Source organism: Melanotaenia boesemani, chromosome 20 (assembly GCF_017639745.1).
Source record: "Melanotaenia boesemani isolate fMelBoe1 chromosome 20, fMelBoe1.pri, whole genome shotgun sequence".
NCBI lineage: Eukaryota > Metazoa > Chordata > Actinopteri > Atheriniformes > Melanotaeniidae > Melanotaenia > Melanotaenia boesemani.
The window spans coordinates 1,077,835-1,092,512 of NC_055701.1; the positions used below are offsets into that span (position 1 = coordinate 1,077,835).

Genomic DNA, 14,678 nt, shown 5'->3' on the forward strand with positions numbered 1-14,678 from the left:
TTTAAAAAGAGAGGAGACTGATACCCGGACCAGTTCCAGAGAGGAGTCTGATACCCGGACCAGTTCCAGAGAGGAGTCTGATACCCGGACCAGTTCCAGAGAGGAGTCTGATACCTGGAGGTTGTACCTCTGTTCTACTTTTAGAACCTGGTTTTGGTCTGTTGGGAAAACTGGGAACTGCGGGATCTTTAGGATCTTTGGGATCTTTGGGATCTTTGGGATCTTTGGGATCTTGAGCTTCTTGGTCAGACTGTGAAATTTGTGCGCGCACGTCAAAGATCTCCTTAAAAATACTGGAAGCAGAACCTGGAACGATCTGCTGGATTTTTTTTTTTTTATCAGAGCCCTACGCGCACGGGAGTGTGGGCATGCGCGTGCGCCGCTCCCCCTTTCTTGTCGTGTGTCTTTAAATGGCGTGTGCTGGCGCCGAGTGGAGGGCGGACCCAGGTTACACGCGCGTGCGCGTAGTGTGTATGTATAAATACATTTGTGCGTGTGTGAGAGTGAGAGCGTGCGCGCGCCTCCTGCCCGCAGCCGCCGTAAGTCGCACCGAGCAAACAGCGGCTCTTTTTGTGCTGGACGCACCTGGAGGAGCGAGACCACCCGAACCCGGTACCGAGCCCGGTACCGCCTGGCGCTCACCGCCCCCCGCCGCCGCTCCTGCCGCTCCTGCCGCTCCGGAAACGCACCGCTTCCAACAGGATTTTACACAAACTGCGGCTCCGCTCAGAGTTGGAAGCTGATTTTAGCAGGTGGAACTTGTGGAGGTCTGAAGATCTGAGGTCAGTATCTGTAAGAAAAACCTTTGGACCTGAATGTTGATGGGGGGGGGGGGGGGGGGTCTTTCCGTGAGGGGGGGCAGAGAAGGCTCGAGTTTCCGCTCCTGACGGACAGGTATCACTGGACTTTGGGGGGAGTTTTTCTTCCTATTTTCCTTTTTTTTTCTCCCATTTTGAGGCTCAGAAACGTGAATGTTTCCATCCGGATGAGGCGCGAGCCTCCCCGAAGGCGCAGCAGCGGTTTTAGGATTCAGACCCAGCGTTTGTGCCATGTTGGCCTCAGACTGGCGCGTGTAGGATTACACCTCCACGCGCTCCGCAGGTTCACGATGAACGATGAGTTTCGTTTGTATTTCTTTATGTTGTAGGTTCGCGAACCTGCGACCAGCGTCTCAAACATTTAATAAAATAAAACATCAGATTTCTGATTAAATGTGAAGAGGATGAAGCCTGGAACGGGCGCGCGCTGCAGGATTTCCTTCACCTTGTTTTTTAGGATGCTAAATAATAGATGAGATGAGCGGCAGGTGTCCGGTTTACGCGCATTGTTCTCGGCCGCAGGCTCGCGCGTTAAAATGTCAAATAAATGCGCCGTGAAGCCGCGCGCGCGCCTCTCTGCCCTGCAAACGTGCCTGATGAACTCTTTAAATATAGATGCATATTTTCGTGTAACAGGAGCTCCGTTTGGTCCGTGACCTTGTGTGTGTGCGCGCGCGTGTGTGAGATGGACATCACCTCTACCCGGTGTAGCGCCACATTCCTCCATCATCATCATCATCATCATCACCCTCTTCTTCCTCCAGGTCTCAGCTCAGAAACAAAGATCATTTCCTCCACATCAGAGTTTCTGCTACTAAATTAATTTTGGTGGAAACGAGACGAAATTTTTTTTAATTTAGTTTCCAGATAAAAAACAAAAAAACAAAACAAACAAACAAAAAAAAACAAAAAAAAAAAAAACGAATTCGACCCGCAAACATTCCGCTGCGGCAGGACGACGTTTCTGTTTTCATGCTCCAGGTTTTTCTGCCTGCTTCTGGCTCTGGTCTCGGTTTGAGGCCTGTTTTTTTCTGCCAGCATTTTCCTCGTTTAGAGGAATTCTGTCGGTTTTCTCTGCGACATTTGCAGCCAGTTTGGCGCTTTTCATTTTGGACAATTTGCGGGCCTTTTTTTTTACAGGCGTTGCGCCACATGAAGCGGACCTGCCGCAAACCAAGAAAATAATAAAACCCGAGCCTCCATCTCCAGCCTGCCTGATCCCAGTTTCTCCTCCTGTAATCTGCGCAGCGCAGACGCCGCGTGTCGGACCTGAAGACTTAATGGGATTAAAGCTTTTCCGTCTGCATGCGGAGGGAATTCCTAATCAGGACTTTTTATTTCAAATCGGACTTGAGGATGGGCGTGACCCGTGCAGGAAATGCGTCTGTTTCCCTGCACGAGGCCCAAAAAAGATGCTGCACGAAACAAACGTTTAAGTTTTAAATGAAGAGAAAAATAAATCTTTTTAATTATAATTAATTTTTAAATATTAAACATACAGATGTTATTAAAATGAATCTAAACCACGGTTTAATTAGGAAAATGATATGAAATAAATAAAGATGGAGGCTGCAGAGTAACGTTGCTGGGTTCGGGTTGGGTGGGGGCAGGATGGAGGCTGTTTGGGGTAAATTATCTGCCCCCATTTTTTTTTCTTTCTTTTTTTCCCCGGTTGGCCGTCGATTACCCGCGCTGACAAATCAGGCGCGTGCAGCCAAGGGCTCTCAAGGTAACACCGGCTCCTCTGGGTGGGGACACGCGCAGCTTCTGCAGGATTTTGGAGAATTTTCTTTTTTCTTTTATTCCACGTTTTCCTCAGAGATGCAGGCGCGTGCTGCGGCAAATTTCACATTTCTCTCATTTCTCTGCAGCTTTTAAAATATTCACTAAAGCGGAAATTTAATAGAATTTAAGTGAAACACAAATTAAACCCAAAATGAAAAAAATGGAAAAATGAAGCGCGTGACGTTACATAAATACTGGTGGAAGGAGGTGGTTGGTAGTGTATTAAAATGTGTGTGTGTGTGAGAGAGAGAGAGATGGAGAGGTGTGTGGTTCGTGCATGTGCGCTTACAGTGGTGTGTGAAAGTGTCCAATCATCAGTGCGGTGCGAACAATTATCCCTTTTAACTGTCGGTGTGCGCGCACACGTAGAAACGCCCGTGTGATGGTGTGCATGCAGATGATGATGCGCGTGTGTGCGGTGTTTGTGGGTGCTCTCTAACTGATGATGTAATGCTGTGAAGGGTGCTGCAGCAGAACCAGCGAGCCCGGAGAAGGCGTGTCCTGCCCGCTCAGGAGCGCGAGAACACGGTGCCCACGCTGCACGCGCGCGCGCGCGCAACCTCTCACTTTCACGCTTCTTCCCGTTTTGGATTTCCAGGCCTATTATTATTATTATTATTATTATTATTATTATTATTATTATTATTTTATTATTATTATTATTATTATTATTTATTATTTTTATTATTATTATTATTGTTATTATTACGTCATATTTAATCTTAATTTTCCATGAAGTAAAATAAATTTTCCTGTTTTTAATTGTTAGAAATTAAACCTGAATTTGTTCAAATTTTACTTCAGATTGAAACAAATTTCCTTTTTTTTAAAATCAGTTCCACATTAAAACGTAGAGATTATTTTTAAAAACGTTTTAACTGATAAAACTGATAAAAAACGTAAAACCAGAACAGAATCCTGGTTTTTGGACCTTTTTATTCCTGCTTTTCTACAAGCTCCTGCAGGCCTGAGAAGCTCCACGTGTCTGGAGCCAGTTTTTATTTCTCTGTAAATTTCCTGAAAAACGTAAATTATTTAACTGATTTATTAAAACGTGCAAAAACATAAATATAAAAATGAGTCAGAACCAGAACCAGTTCTAAGCAGCTTCAAGTCAATATTTTTTATTCTTCGTCCCAGTCTGGATCCAGTCTCCAGGATCCAGGACTTTCCAAAGCTCTTCTTTGGATGTTTCTGCCTTTGGTTCGGGTCTCGGTCCAGATGACGCCACACTGCTTCAGTAATGTTGAGGTCCGGGTTCTGGGGAGGATCCAGTTCTTGTGTGATGTGACCTACCTCAGCCTTTACTGGCTTCCTGACAGCCACGTTTCCATGGAGACCATTTCTGATGAGGCTTCAGCCAACAGCAGATGGGTCAGCTGAAGGTCCAGATGCATATCTCAGGTCTTGGTTCAGGTCTTTGCTGATTTTACACGTGAAACTACAGAAACGGGAACAAATGATGCGACTTTGTGACAAAGATCCAGTTCAAACCGGTTCGTTGCTGAGTTTTCTGTTATGTGCCGGACTGGACTTCAGAAATCTGGAGAACTATTGATAAAAGGTTCAGGAGCTGAGGACCGAAAAGGCCATTTAGGGTCCAGATCTTGAACCGGTCCGTAAACACGTCTTTGGGTCTGTGAAGTCGCTCAGCTTCCAGAACTCCAGCCTGGATCTTCTCCTTCATCCGAACCTGAAATGGAGGCGGGACGCTGCGTCCTGCAGGGAGCGTCCAGCCGCGGAGGAGAAACGGCGAGCTGCGGAGGACATTTTATCGTTGCGTCTGGACGTTGCTGTGTGTGTGTGTGTGTGTGTGTGTGTGTGTGTGTGTGTGTGTGTGTGTGTGTGTGTGTGTGTGTGTGTGTGATCAGGGCACCTGCTGTAAAATTACCGGGAAGTGGCACCCATATAAACACAAGGGCTACTTTTCTTTGCATGTACACACACACACTCACACACACTCTCCGCGCTGGTCCGCGCGGCTGTTAATAGGACCCACAGAGCTGCTGGCTTTTGTCAGGCGGGGTGTGTGGATTCGTCCCTGTGGGGTTTGTCAAAGAAGCCTTTCACGAGAACAATGATCTATACCGTTTAGCCTTTTAACCCCTGATGCTGCCCGCACTGCTACACACACACACACACACACACACACACACACACACACACACACACACACACACACACACGCAAACACACGGTGTGGAAACCGTGTCTGCGGTGGTAAACAGTGTTTATGATCTTGTGTGTGAATGTTCAGATGTGTCTGATAATCTGAGATTTTAAAGGCCTCAGCTGGTTTTTCTCTGCTGGTTTTAAGAAAAACAGAATTTGTAAAAATAACATTTTAACACATTTTTAATAAATACACAAAGCTGTTAATTCCTATTTCAAGATGAGAGAAAACATTTCTTTTCTAATATTAAAGAAATCTTTATATTTTATGCGAAGATAAAAGACTTGATGAGCTGCTGTTTTCCATTTAAAGGGTTTGATAAGCAGCTGAGAAGATGTGACCCTGCAGCACAGAAAAGGCGCTGCTGAGACCAGATAACCACTCAGAATAAGGAAAAAATCTCAGGATCTCAACGTGGAGACAACCTCTCATTAAAACACACGGAGCATAAAAAGGTGCTGAAATGCTTCGTTCTGGATGAAAAGCGGCGTCACGCTTCCTTCTGGCCTTTTCAACAGGAAACTGAGAATAATTGACTCGAGCAGAAAGAAATTTACATCATATAAAAATACAGATCAAATGTTTAAAACTTAGACTTTTCAGTTTTAATTAAAAAAAAGCATTTTTCTTTATTTTTCAGAATTTAGACAGTTTTTAATGAAGAAGATGATCAAGATGATGCATAAAAACTAAGTGTTTTATTTCCTCCTGCTTTTGATACAGATGAATTCATTTAAGTTTTTTTTCTGGGGAAATAAACATTAAAATTTTTATTTTAAATATTAAAGACACATGATGCTCAGAAAATCCTCATCATGGTGAAAATGTGGATGTTTAATTTACTGACTATGACTAATTAATAATCATCATGAAAATGTTCAAAGACAAATAAAAAAATCATAGAAAATGCAAGTAATTTATTTCCATGTAAAACCTGACGTCAGCTGGGAGATCTGTCCAGTCTGGAAGCTCCAGGTTTGGATAGGGAATCTGATGTACAACATGCCTGGAAAAAGTAGTTCCAGGGTGATGTTCAACATGGTGTAAAAAGTAGTTCCAGGGTGGTGTTCAACATGGTGTAAAAAGTAGTTCCAGGGTGATGTTCAGCACGGTGTAAAAAGTAGTTCCAGGGTGATGTTCAGCATGGTGTGAAAAGTAGTTCCAGGGTGATGTTCAGCATGGTGTGAAAATTAGTTCCAGGGTGGTGTTCAGCACGGTGTAAAAAGTAGTTCCAGGGTGGTGTTCAGCATGGTGTAAAAAGTAGTTCCAGGGTGGTGTTCAGCATGGTGTAAAAAGTAGTTCCAGGGTGATGTTCAGCACGGTGTAAAAAGTAGTTCCAGGGTGATGTTCAGCATGGTGTGAAAAGTAGTTCCAGGGTGATGTTCAGCCTGGTGTGAAAAGTAGTTCCAGGGTGATGTTCAGCATGGTGTAAAAAGTAGTTCCAGGGTGGTGTTCAGCATGGTGTAAAAAGTAGTTCCAGGGTGGTGTTCAGCATGGTGTGAAAAGTAGTTCCAGGGTGATGTTCAGCATGGTGTAAAAAGTAGTTCCAGGGTGGTGTTCGGCATGGTGTAAAAAGTAGTTCCAGGGTGGTGTTCGGCATGGTGTAAAAAGTAGTTCCAGGGTGATGTTCGGCATGGTGTAAAAAGTAGTTCCAGGGTGATGTTCGGCATGGTGTAAAAAGTAGTTCCAGGGTGGTGTTCGGCATGGTGTAAAAAGTAGTTCCAGGGTGGTGTTCAGCATGGTGTAAAAAGTAGTTCCAGGGTGGTGTTCGGCATGGTGTAAAAAGTAGTTCCAGGGTGGTGTTCAGCATGGTGTAAAAAGTAGTTCCAGGGTGGTGTTCGGCATGGTGTAAAAAGTAGTTCCAGGGTGGTGTTCAGCATGGTGTAAAAAGTAGTTCCAGGGTGGTGTTCGGCATGGTGTAAAAAGTAGTTCCAGGGTGGTGTTCAGCATGGTGTAAAAAGTAGTTCCAGGGTGATGTTCGGCATGGTGTAAAAAGTAGTTCCAGGGTGATGTTCGGCACGGTGTAAAAAGTAGTTCCAGGGTGATGTTCAGCCTGGTATAAAAAGTAGTTCCAGGGTGATGTTCAGCCTGGTGTAAAAAGTAGTTCCAGGGTGATGTTCAGCATGGTGTTAAAAGTAGTTCCAGGGTGATGTTCAGCACTGTGGAAAAAGTAGTTCCAGGGTGATGTTCAGCATGGTGTAAAAAGTAGTTCCAGGGTGATGTTCAGCATGGTGTTAAAAGTAGTTCCAGGGTGATGTTCAGCACTGTGGAAAAAGTAGTTCCAGGGTGATGTTCGTCATGGTGTAAAAAGTAGTTCCAGGGTGATGTTCAGCATGGTGTAAAAAGTTGTTCCAGGGTGATGTTCAGCTCAGTGTAAAAATTAGTTCCAGGGTGATGTTCGGCACGGTGTAAAAAGTAGTTCCAGGGTGATGTTCAGCCTGGTATAAAAAGGAGTTCCAGGGTGATGTTCAGCACGGTGTAAAAAGTAGTTCCAGGGTGATGTTCAGCACGGTGTAAAAAGTAGTTCCAGGGTGATGTTCAGCACGGTGTAAACAGTAGTTCCAGGGTGATGTTCAGCACGGTATAAAAAGTAGTTCCAGGGTGATGTTCAGCCTGGTGTAAAAAGTAGTTCCAGGGTGGTGTTTAGCACGGTGTAAAAAGTAGTTCCAGGGTGGTGTTCAGGATGGTATAAAAAGTAGTTCCAGGGTGATGTTCAGCACGGTGTAAAAAGTAGTTCCAGGGTGATGTTCAGCCTGGTGTAAAAAGTAGTTCCAGGGTGATGTTCAGCACGGTGTAAAAAGTAGTTCCAGGGTGATGTTCAGCACGGTGTAAAAAGTAGTTCCAGGGTGATGTTCAGCATGGTATAAAAAGTTGTTCCAGGGTGATGTTCAGCTCAGTGTAAAAATTAGTTCCAGGGTGATGTTCGGCACGGTGTAAAAAGTAGTTCCAGGGTGATGTTCAGCCTGGTGTAAAAAGTAGTTCCAGGGTGATGTTCAGCCTGGTGTAAAAAGTAGTTCCAGGGTGATGTTCAGCACGGTGTAAAAAGTAGTTCCAGGGTGATGTTCAGCACGGTGTAAAAAGTAGTTCCAGGGTGATGTTCAGCACGGTATAAAAAGTAGTTCCAGGGTGATGTTCAGCCTGGTGTAAAAAGTAGTTCCAGGGTGGTGTTCAGCACGGTTTAAAAAGTAGTTCCAGGGTGGTGTTCAGGATGGTATAAAAAGTAGTTCCAGGGTGATGTTCAGCACGGTGTAAAAAGTAGTTCCAGGGTGATGTTCAGCCTGGTGTAAAAAGTAGTTCCAGGGTGATGTTCAGCACGGTGTAAAAAGTAGTTCCAGGGTGATGTTCAGCATGGTGTAAAAAGTAGTTCCAGGGTGATGTTCAGCATGGTGTAAAAAGTAGTTCCAGGGTGATGTTCAGCATGGTGTAAAAAGTAGTTCCAGGGTGATGTTCAGCATGGTGTAAAAAGTAGTTCCAGGGTGGTGTTCAGCACGGTGTAAAAAGTAGTTCCAGGGTGATGTTCAGCACGGTGTAAAAAGTAGTTCCAGGGTGATGTTCAGCATGGTGTAAAAAGTAGTTCCAGGGTGATGTTCAGCATGGTGTAAAAAGTAGTTCCAGGGTGATGTTCAGCATGGTGTAAAAAGTAGTTCCAGGGTGATGTTCAGCATGGTGTAAAAAGTAGTTCCAGGGTGATGTTCAGCATGGTGTAAAAAGTAGTTCCAGGGTGGTGTTCAGCACGGTGTAAAAAGTAGTTCCAGGGTGATGTTCAGCACGGTGTAAAAAGTAGTTCCAGGGTGATGTTCAGCATGGTGTAAAAAGTAGTTCCAGGGTGATGTTCAGCATGGTGTAAAAAGTAGTTCCAGGATGATGTTCAGCATGGTGTAAAAAGTAGTTCCAGGGTGGTGTTCAGGATGGTGTAAAAAGTAGTTCCAGGGCGATGTTCAGCATGGTGTAAAAAGTAGTTCCAGGGTGGTGTTCAGCATGGTGTAAAAAGTTTTTCCAGGGTGGTGTTCGGCATGATGTAAAAAGTAGTTCCAGGGTGATGTTCGGCATGGTGTAAAAAGTAGTTCCAGGGTGATGTTCGGCACGGTGTAAAAAGTAGTTCCAGGGTGGTGTTCAGCATGGTGTAAAAAGTAGTTCCAGGGTGATGTTCAGCACGGTGTAAAAAGTAGTTCCAGGGTGATGTTCAGCATGGTGTGAAAAGTAGTTCCAGGGTGATGTTCAGCCTGGTGTGAAAAGTAGTTCCAGGGTGATGTTCAGCATGGTGTAAAAAGTAGTTCCAGGGTGGTGTTCAGCATGGTGTGAAAAGTAGTTCCAGGGTGATGTTCAGCATGGTGTAAAAAGTAGTTCCAGGGTGATGTTCAGCATGGTGTAAAAAGTAGTTCCAGGGTGATGTTCAGCATGGTGTAAAAAGTAGTTCCAGGGTGGTGTTCAGCACGGTGTAAAAAGTAGTTCCAGGGTGATGTTCAGCACGGTGTAAAAAGTAGTTCCAGGGTGATGTTCAGCATGGTGTAAAAAGTAGTTCCAGGGTGATGTTCAGCATGGTGTAAAAAGTAGTTCCAGGGTGATGTTCAGCATGGTGTAAAAAGTAGTTCCAGGGTGATGTTCAGCATGGTGTAAAAAGTAGTTCCAGGGTGATGTTCAGCATGGTGTAAAAAGTAGTTCCAGGGTGGTGTTCAGCACGGTGTAAAAAGTAGTTCCAGGGTGATGTTCAGCACGGTGTAAAAAGTAGTTCCAGGGTGATGTTCAGCATGGTGTAAAAAGTAGTTCCAGGGTGATGTTCAGCATGGTGTAAAAAGTAGTTCCAGGATGATGTTCAGCATGGTGTAAAAAGTAGTTCCAGGGTGGTGTTCAGCATGGTGTAGCATCTCTTCTATTAACATGTCTGGAAACGTCTGGGAAGTGAGGAGAGCAGTTGCTGGAGTTCTAGGAGAGGGATGTTGTCCCATTCTGGTCTGATGCAGGATTTTAGCTGCTCTACAGTCCTGGACCTTGGTTGCTGGATTTCTGCTTCCAGGAAGCTCCAGATGTTGTGTATTGCTGAAAGGTCTAGACTGCAGGCAGGCCAGTCCAGCAGCCGGACTCTTCACAGACAGTGGTTTCTGATTCTCGTAATGATATTCTACACTGTAGATGGAGGATCTTCAAAGTCTGTGGAACATTTTTCTGAAACTGTTCCAACTTTTTCCAGACGAGTTGCTGTATCAGATTCACCATCAGCTCATATTTTCATCACATGGTGAAACGTCTCAGTTTCATCCTCTGATGTGTTGTTGATCTGCTACTGGGAATAAAATTTGACCTGATGGGATTCTGGTTTTATTTACAGTTTACACACAGTCCAAGCGTCATGTCAAACATATAAACACATTTCTTCTTTCCTAGCTGGTTTCCCAAACTGGAGATTTAAATGTGTTTATAGTTTGTGTCTTTGTGGCATCTGTAAACAGTCCAAGTAGTTTGTTTTAGGCTGCAAACTGAAATTGTGGCAGGTGAAAGTAATGGCTCTGGTGTCATTTACAACCCCACCAATCACCTTCTACCTCTTTGTTGATGGTGGATAAAGGCAACATCATGCATGTGCCACAAAAGCAAAACAGATAGAAATTAAAAGGAACATAAAATACATGAGTGCTGTAGTCTCTGTGCACATACATGCCAACGTTCCTAGGATCACTTTAAAATGACGTCCTGCTGCAGGATACCTGTCTGGCCAAGGTTCTGATCCACACAGAGACGTCAGAGTGAGCTGATAATAAGCTGCTCACCAGGTCAGAACCGGCTGGGTGGACGTTCCTCATCGTTTATTTATAGAGAAGTAATGACATGTGTGATCACCAGATCCTGTTTCTCTCGGCATAGACATTTCCTGCTCAGCAGAGAACGTGGAGCAACCTCTCAGAATGTAAACAAAACTCCACCGTCAGGCCTCAAATGGTCACCGAGCAGTGATAGCACCAGTCAAGCACGGTGGTGGCAGCATCATCCTGTGGCCATGAGTTTCCGGAAGTTTCTGAAAACATAGTGGGTTTAAATGTCAGGTGTTACTGAAGGAGCCTTTTTGTTCAACGAGAACTTCTGCACGAGCAGAACAATAACGTCATTTCTACGCCCAGAAATCCACAAGAAATGTAGAAAGTTTTCCACTTTGACACGTAAGTAGTTTAATCGTCTGTATATAAAAGAGGTTTTTTTTTCTTATCTTCATATAAATCTGAAATTTCTCTTTGGAATTATTTAGACTTTACACTTTTCCATTAAAAAAAGTAAGTAAAAACAAATAAACTTACATATTTAAATACTGAATATTTCTGATTGACAACAGAAATGAAATTAAATGAATTCCTACATTTCTTCATTTGTGCAGCTCAGGTGTTTGCAAAGACGCAAAAGAAAACCGATAAAAATTTATTTCAATCTAAAAATCTGTTGTCCTGATGATAAAAAAAAAAAAAAAAAAACATACAGGAGTAATATCTGGAAAACCTTACAGATCCGACCTGAAAACTTCCAACCTTCCAAAGGAAAGCTGGGTCAGTCCTATAGGATCATGTTTGGGAAGGGCGGCGCTTCCAAAGCTGCTTCAGCCAATTGCTGAAGGATCTGGACACTTCCTGTTATGACTGTCTGTCAGAGGGATGTTTACATTTTCATTCCTGTGTTTGCATCTTTATGGAAAGCTGAGATTTTATTTACATAAAACATCTTAAAGTGAACTAAAGATAGGAAATATTTCCATTCCTCTGAAGCCGAAAGTTCTGTCTTCATTAGCGATATTCCTTCAGTTTCAGAATAAATACGACTATTATTAGACACTGACTGGACAGTCCAGCTCCACCCGTAATCGATCGTTTTACAGCCCTGTTTCAAAAAAGTTGGGACGCTGTGTAAAATTTACATAAAAGCAGAATCTCATCAACATTTTTATCCCCAGTAGCAGATCAACAACAGTCAGAGGATGAAACTGAGACGTTTCACCACGTGATGAAAATATGAGCTGATAGTGAATCTGATGCAGCAACATGTCTGGAAAAAGTTGGACCAGTTTCAGAAAAATGTTCCTCAGACTTTGAAGATCCACCATCTACAGTGTAGAATATCATCAGAAGATTCAAAGAATCAGGAGGAATCTCTGTGTGCATGGGACAAGGCTGGTTCCTGGTGATCTTCAGCATTAAAAGCAGACATGATTCTCTACTGGAAACCACTGCATGGACTCAGGAAGACTTCCAGAAACCACTGTCTGTGAACACAGTTCACCCTGAAACCCACTAATGCAGGTTAAAGCTCCATCATGCAGAGAAGAAGCCAGATGTGAACAGGATCCAGAACCAGCTTCTTCCATCTTCTCTGGACCAAAGCTCATTTAAAATGTTCTGAGGCAAAGTGGAAACCTGGATGAAGATGTGAACTAGTTTGTGGAAAGCATGGATGGCGTGTCCTGCAGACTAAAGAGGAGAGGGAGCATCCAGCTTGTTATCAGTGGACAGGTGAAAAGCTGCATCTCTGATGGGATGGGGCTGCATTAGTGCCTATGGCGTGGGCAGCTTCCACATCTGTGAAGCTCCATCAATGCTGAAAAGTACATGGAGGTTTTAGAGCAACATCTGCTCCCATCCAGACAACGTCTCTTTCAGGGAAGGCCTTGCAGATTTCAGCAAGACGATGCTGAACCACATCCTGCATCCATCACAGCAGCATGGCTTCACAGGAGAAGAGTCCGGCTGCTGAACTGGCCTGCCTGCAGTCCAGACCTTTCACCAAACATCTCTGTCAGGGAAGGCCTTGCAGATTTCAAGAAGACAATGCTTTATGGATTGTATGTTTGGAACCATTAAACAAATAATTTTAGTTTCTCAAAATCATAAAATAGCAGCATTTTTTAAACTACTTTTAACAGATGATAGAGGTTTTGATTTGTTGGATATATTTAAATATATTTAAAGTCAGATTTGACTGCTCTGTGTTACATCAGCTCCTTGGTTGTTTGTCTCTGTTCCTTAATATTCAACCGGACTCAGCAGAAAGCTGTCTCTCTCTCTCTCTCTCTCTCTCTCTGGTCATCAGATAAAGGCAGTCCGCCTGGCTGACTGATAGTCACGCTCTGCCATGAGAATAATGAGGCTAATTTCTCCAGCAGATGACCGATAACTCCAACAACCTTTGTGGAGGAGGGAAAAATGCAGTTATTCCACTCCTGCACAGCACTCCTGTATATTAGCTCAGAGCAGGTGGAAATATGGTCGACCTCTTCTTCTAAAGACAAATATGCTCCATAAATCATGGCGTTATTACTCCTGATGCATTTTTTCTTATGTTTTAAGTGTTTTATCGCTTTTTATTTCAGTACAATAAATACATTTAGCCTGTCCTTAATGAAAATGAATAATCTGGCCTGAACATGCCTCAGTGGGAACACTTTTAATCATTGGTATAAGTAAAAATGTCATGTAGAATTACTCTGACATGAGTTAAAGAGCTCATTTACAGGTCCATGATGGTTAGTTGAAGAAATGGAGTTTTTCTCCTTCTGCAGCTCTCTGGCCGACATCATCTTCCTCAAACATTGATTGTGGCTTCCTGTGTCTTCTAGCTGCTTGGTTAAACTGGCCACTTGTGTGAGGAGTCGGTGAGCAAAGCTGGACAAGCTTAGTCCCTGTTTACATAACTTCTCCATGCAAAACCCAGAGTCCTTCCCTTTGCGTGTAGTCGAAAGTGGAATTGCATTTACTCAACGGTGGAATGATGTGTCCTCCTGTTGTCCTCGGTGAGGATTTTTGCTGTAAATGATGAAGTGATCTTTTTTTCCAAACTCAGAACTCGTGAGTTTCAGAGGACCCTGAGATTCCAGTTTAAAAGATGACTGCCTCCAGTACCACCTGTAGTACACTGCTGTCTAAATTTCTTTTTAATGTGTTTTGTACTCACTATGTTTCTGGTGAACTCGTGAACTTGTGTCGGGTCGTAGAGGCAGGAGCCTAAGGAGGGAAGCCCAGACTTTCCTTTCCCACTTCTTCCAGCTCATCTAGGGGGATGTTTAAGGTGTTCTGGCAGTGGGTAGAGTGGTCGTCCTGTAACCCAAGGGTTGCTGGTTCGATCCCTGTCTATCTCCCGCTCCATCCTTCCCTCACTTGTGAACAAGACCCGAGATACGTGAACTCCTCCACCTGGGGCAGAACCTCATTGCCCACCTGGAGAAAGCACTCCACCCTTTTCCAGCTGAGGACCATGGTCTCAATTTTGAGGTGCTGATTGTCATTCAGTCACACTCGGCTGTGAATCGCTCCAGAGAGACCTGAAGATCATGTCCCGATGAAGGCAACAGAACTACATCATCTGCAAAGAGCAGAGACCCAATCCTGAGGCCACCAAACCAGATCCCCTCAACACCTCGGCTGCATCTAGAAATTCTGTCCATAAAAGATTTGAATCAATGACAAAGGAAGTCTTGCAGGAGTCCACCCCTCCCTGGAACCTAGAATTTCCAATTTATACAGCATAATTCTAGATGCTCACAAATGAGCTATTTTGGGCGGCTATCATTGACTGGCATGTATTTATTCCAGCTGGTGCAGCGGGAATGCCGATTACCTGGTAACAGCATTGACCACTCTTGTCCCCTTGGAATTACCTGGGAGGCATCATAAAAACTATCTCCATGCAGACTGAAACACAATTAGGGCTGGAGACGATGCAGTGTGCACTCCAGGCCTGTAGAGGGCAATGAAACTTTCCAACCACACACCAAATGTGTGCACAACCTGCACAGACCTGAAGACAGGAAAAACGCTTGTGAAGAGGTGTGTTGGTTATCTAGCACATGGAATCTATTTGTTTTCACTGGATGTTGCACAAAATGCTGGTTTTACTTTAAGAGACCAAAATAACTTAAAGACTCAGCAGCA

The 14,678-nt window shown here is 44.0% G+C and overlaps 1 protein-coding gene across 9 annotated transcripts in view; it reads left to right on the forward strand.

Moving 5' to 3' along the window:
- The first annotated feature begins 490 nt into the window (after nt 1–490).
- nrxn3a (neurexin 3a) overlaps nt 491–14,678 on the forward strand; it is a 232,971-nt gene continuing 218,783 nt past the window's right edge. For 4 of the 9 annotated variants that reach the window (XM_041972291.1, XM_041972292.1, XM_041972293.1 and 1 more), the window contains exon 1: nt 496–782. The gene's annotated coding sequence lies outside the window, so the exon portion shown is untranslated. Of the gene's footprint in view, nt 783–14,678 lie in introns of all 9 variants that reach the window. The other 5 variants (XM_041972295.1, XM_041972296.1, XR_006008733.1 and 2 more) reach the window with 4 other exon arrangements.